A 5,366-nucleotide genomic window follows, 5' to 3' on the forward strand; every position below is an offset into this window, starting at 1 on the left:
GCTGCATGGACTCCTTTGAGGAGGAGCAGGAACTCCCTGTCATGGCTATCTGGAAGGAGCCTGGGAGGGTGCTATAGGGCAGAGTCAGAGTGAGGCTCCTGGCTTTCGGAGCCCCTTGTGCTCTCAGACCTCTGCCTGCGTAGGGCCTTACTGGTATTGCCCTTTTCCTCCTGCCCGTGCCCTTTGGCTCTTGCTGTCTTTGGCAGCATCTCAGGGCAACTGCCCTGAGCCAGCAGTCTGTTGCCCCTTGTCCCCCAGCCTGGGCCACACCTCAGCCAGTGCTGGCTTCCCTGATGGTCTCACTCTCCTGGCCTCAGACCCACCACTGAGGAAAGGTCTTGGCAAACATGTGGATATGGCACCTTAAGGTAACATCATGAGGAGAGTAACAGTGTAGGGACAGCTGGGGTCACTGAAGTGGGAGCCACTTTTGGGGACAACCCTTCCCAGAAAACCGTGAGGCCCCTCCTGTCCCTCCTCACAGGGCTTGAATGCTCTGAGGTCCAGGATACAATAGCCAATGGCTCTGCCTGGAGAAAGCCAGGCTCACCTGCCCTGTCTTCCCACCTTCCTGGGGCCAGAGCAAGAGATGAGTTACCCCCTCTAGCATGTGTCACGGAGCTGATGGTAGAGTCCAGGCTCTTCAGGCCCCTGAGGTCTTGAGGGTTGTGTCTATTGCCCACCCAGCCTCCTTTAGCCAAGCCCTAAGCATGGGCAGGGGGCGTAGGAGTCCTTGACTGATGTACTCTGAAAGCAACTCCATCCCCTCTGCTGACAGCTGAGGAAACTGAGGCTTTACCTCACAGCTGGATGCTTGTTCTAGCTGCCCATGGGCTTCTCCATGGGGGCCCATCTAGCTGCTCTATTGAAATGTGCCCCCCAAACCCTTTTCCACCACCTGCCTGTAGCTGGACCCTGGGCCATTAACTGCTGCCAATCCATGCCCTAAACCCTTGGCTGTCTCCTCATGACATGAGTGTGGTCGCTGTATCCTACAGAGTTCAGGTCTGAAGAGCTGGGGGAGGATGGCTATGGGAAAGGCCCTGCAGACCCTTTCAAAGGCCCGTCAATGCGCTGAGTAAGCTTCCCTCAACAGCGGGTTCCACTGCTAACAGGCTTTGAGAACTGCTTTAACCTTTTCAGGCCAGCATGTCCTTCCCTGTCCGCTTTTGGATTCTTTAGTCTGCTGCCCTGGACCGCAGCCTCCCTGCAGAATTCTCCATTTCCTAAACACAACTCCTTCCCTTCACCCAGGCAGTGCCTTTCATCAGGAGTGCCTTGCCCACCCCCGCCAGTCCAAATGATCCCCTCCTTCAGGCTGCAACACAGATGCTGCCTCCTCCAGAACGCCTGCCCTGACCTCTCTATTCTCGCCGCCAGCCCCTAGCCAACACCAGTGACATTCTGCCCCAAACCTCCCTCATCTCTCCGGGGCCCCATGGTCAGTAATATCCACTAATAAACCAGCAACGTATGTGTTTTCTAGAATGAAGCTGGGACTTCCTGTGCGGCTCACGTCTGATCTGACTGCAGCTTTTGCATACTTTGGCCAGTAGGGAGAAGAAGCCATGAGGGCCCGGCCGAGCTAGGCAGCTGTCCCAGTTGAACCATGGCTGCTAATGGGCTCAAGTGCACCTGATCTGTGCGCAGCAGCTGCGCCAGGAGTACAGGCTGTCCTTGGCGGCAGCAGGGGCAGGCGCCAGGTTTCCTGGAGCTCTGGGCTCCAGCCAGCCCCCAGCCAGAGTCTTGGCCAGAATAACGGCCTGATCCCTTGTCACTAATAGAGGCCTGATCCTCAGTCCTGGATCAGCCCTCTGGACAGAGCTGGGGACCGGCAAAGCAACCCTACCCCTCCTGTGGCAGATGGAAAAATGGCCCCAAAGATGCCTGTGTCCTAAATCCCCCAACCCTGTGAATGTGTAACCTTACATGGCAAAAGGAATTTTGTGGGTGTGATTAAGTCAAGGATCTTGAGATGGAAAGATTAGCCTGGATTATTCAAATGGGCTCAGTTGTAATCAACAAGTGTCCTTAGAAGAGGGGGGGCCGGACTATCAGAGGAGATGCGAGGGAAGCAGACGTCACAGGCAGCTGGGGGGAAAGGGCCGTGAGCCAAGGAATGCAGACAGCCACTAGACACTGGCAAGGGCGAGGAAATGGATTCTCCCCTAGAGCCTCAAGAAAGAACAGAATCCTGCCAATACCTTGATTTTCACCTAGTAAAGCTAATTTGGATTTCTGACCTCCAGAACTGTAAGATGATAAGTTTGTGTTGTTTGAAGCCACCAGATTTGTGGTAATATGTTATAGCAGCAATAGGAAACTACTACAGATGGTAGTACCTGAAGTGAAGTGCTGCTCTAACAGATACCTAAAAGTGGAAGTGGCTTTGGCAATGGGCAGGAGCTGGAGGGATTTTGAGGTGCATGATAGATTGCCTTGAATACCTCTGCTTTGAGAGCTGGGGTGGCTGCAGTGCCTGGGGTGGGGGGTGGGGAGCCCTGCTCCATCTGGAGACCTAAGCTGTCCAGGCCCCCCCATCCACAGGTCTCACATGTGGTAGAGAGCTGGCCCTTGCAGCGAAAAGGCTAGAAGAGTGCTCAGGGTGGGCCCTGGAGAGGCTGACCTGGCACCAGGGGCAGCTAGGGAATGGGACTGCGATCAAGGGAGGGGAAGCAAGGCTGGTTTCCACAGCCCATCTGTGGTGGCCTTCAGAGAGGATCGCAGAGACTGGATCTGAGCCTGGTCTTGGCCCCCGTGGAGTCACGTGGCTGGCCCAGCACCTCTTGAGTATGTGAACTCTCTGGGTTGCAGATACCATATCTGTGAAATGGGTACAGCAGTCCTTTACTTCAAGCTGATGGACCTGACCCCTCCATGTAAGCTGTGGAGGGTTCGGCTTCTTCCAGCCACCAGCCAGTGCTTAGTTCCTGCTACAGGCCTGGACTGGGCTCTGTGGCTCAGTAGAATTAAGTCGTTCCTGGGATTTTCAGCCTGTGGTTCCCAAAGCTGAAGTGACAGAGTCCTTGACCCTGTCCCTGTCCAGGCTAGGACCAAGATTCCACTACAGATGAAGGGGACTCAGGCTCTGCTGCAGGGAGAGCTACTGGGAGGCCAGACATGGGCTGGTGTGCCTCATGGCAGGTCTGAGAATGTGGATTCTCCTGATATACTTTGGATGAAGCCCAGAGGGGCCTGATCGTAATAGATGGGGTGGATTGTAGCAAGACTCATGTCTACTCCCTGATTCTCCCTCTTTCTATTTTTTTTTAAAGATATTTTTTATTTATTTGATGACAGAGCACAGGTAGGCAGAGGGGCAGGCAGAGGGAAAGGGAGAAGCAGGCTTTCTGCTAAGCAGGGAGCCTGATGCGGGGCTTGATCCCAGGACCCTGGGATCATGACCTGAGCCGGAGGCAGTCACTTAACTGACTGAGCCACCCAGGCGCCCCCTCTCTCTTTCTAAACAGAAGGAAGGAGGTTACTCAGGGTCGCATAGCACTTGCCTCCTGCCTCCTGGTGCAGTGCTCTCGGCCTCCATTGCTGCCAAGGGCCTGTGGTCATTTACTTGGGTGGTGTGACTCTTTCATATGACTCTTCAGGTAGCTCCTAAGGTAGCTCCTCATGGTAGCTTAACCATTGTTGAGCGACTGGATGGAGGAGGGGGTTGCCAGGACCACAACGGGGCCCGTGACTCTGACTGGAGCCTGGGGTGCCTGGAGCCACCATAAACTGGGGAGTGGGGAAGTGGGGATAGTCAGCCTAAGAGTGTGGGATGCCATCAGGACATCTCAGAGGCAGCGTCGGGCAATGGACAGGCATCGGGAGATCCAGGTGCGACCAGTGGGGGCAGAGGTCAGAGACAGCCCTTGAAGTGAAATTGGGAAGACCACTCTCCCACGCCTGAACACGGCCAGCAACAGTAACCGGGCATCTCCACGCCCCAGCTCGGGCCAGGTGCTGCACACCCTGGCATAAATCCTGTCTGCATATCAGGAATGGCGGCCTTGGCCGCTAGACAGGTGAAGAGACTAAGGCTTAAGTGGCCCAACGTCACACAACCAGGAAGTGGCCGTGGTGGGGTTTGAACCTAGTCCTCTGATGTCCCAGCTGGGGGCCAGGGGTGGGGGTGGGTGGAGGGAGGCGGTGAGCAGGCCCCGGAGGAGGCTGACTACAGCCCAGGGCCTCAATTCCCAGAGAGGCTTCAATACCTGCAGGTGGGGGAGCGGCAGGGCTCACCGGGGCCTCCAGGCAAAGGGGAAAGTGGTGAATCATCCAGAAGCACCAGGTGTAGAGCAAGCTGCCTTCCCTCCCAGGTGCACAGCTTTCGGGCTAAGCAGGAGAGGAACCAGGCAAGGGGTCCTGCATGCAGGGCAGGGGAAGGCAGTGAGAGTAGCTGCTACTGAAAGGAGACCGACGTCCTCCAGCTGTGGGGTGGGACTGACAGACCTCGGACTCTGCTTCTCGGCTGATAGGCAGGTGAGGAAAGTGAGTCCCATCTCAGCATGAGGCGGATGAAGCCTGCTGTGGCGGGCAAGGCGTTGTAGATCCCCAGGCCTGGGGGGTTCTGGAAAGAGGCGCCGGGTGGATGTGACTACCACCCTTCTTGAAGGTGTTCCACAGCTCAAGAACTGACTATATGTCCCTCTCTCCGCCTGCACAGAAGTCCGCCTTCTCTTCCTCGTTCTGCCCAGCCACTTAGAACCATGGGGCTTGTTCTTTCAAACCAAGTTCAGGGGGGAACTCAAAAATGTATTTTTACAAAGATAAAAAGTAGTATCTTAAACATAAATTTATTACTATTATTATTATTATTAAAAGATTTATTTATTTATTTGACAGCACACAAGCAGGGGGAGCAGCAGAGGGAGAGGGAGAAGCAGACTCCCCACTGAGCAGGGAGCCTGATGCAGGGCTCGATCCCAGGCCCCTGGGATCATGACCTGAGCCGAAGGCAGATGCTTAACGACTGAGCCACCCAGGCGCCCCAAACATAAATTTATTTTTAAAGATCACATTCTCAACATCTCCTTAGCATTAAGTCCATCAAGAATAGCAGTGGGGGTGCCTGGGTGGCTCAGTCGATCCTGGGATCGAATCCCACGTTGGGCTCCCTGCTCGGTGGGAGGCCTGCTTCTCCCTCTCCCTCTGCCTGCCGCTCCCCTGCTTGCTCTCTCTCTCTCTCAAATAAATAAAATCTTAAAAAAACAAAAACAAAAACCCAGCAGTGAACACACGTTTGAACTGGGGGCTAGGATAGAAACCACCATCTTATGTCAGCCTCAGAGATTAGTTTCTCTCTGTGTTTGATTTCAGTGACACAGGACCAAGTGACCCCCGACTGTCACAGATAAGTGGTTACAAGT

The sequence above is a fragment of the Callorhinus ursinus genome, unplaced genomic scaffold (genome assembly GCF_003265705.2).
Source record: "Callorhinus ursinus isolate GAN/ISIS: 27379988/994484 unplaced genomic scaffold, GSC_fseal_2.0 scaffold15, whole genome shotgun sequence".
Taxonomy (NCBI): Eukaryota; Metazoa; Chordata; class Mammalia; order Carnivora; family Otariidae; genus Callorhinus; species Callorhinus ursinus.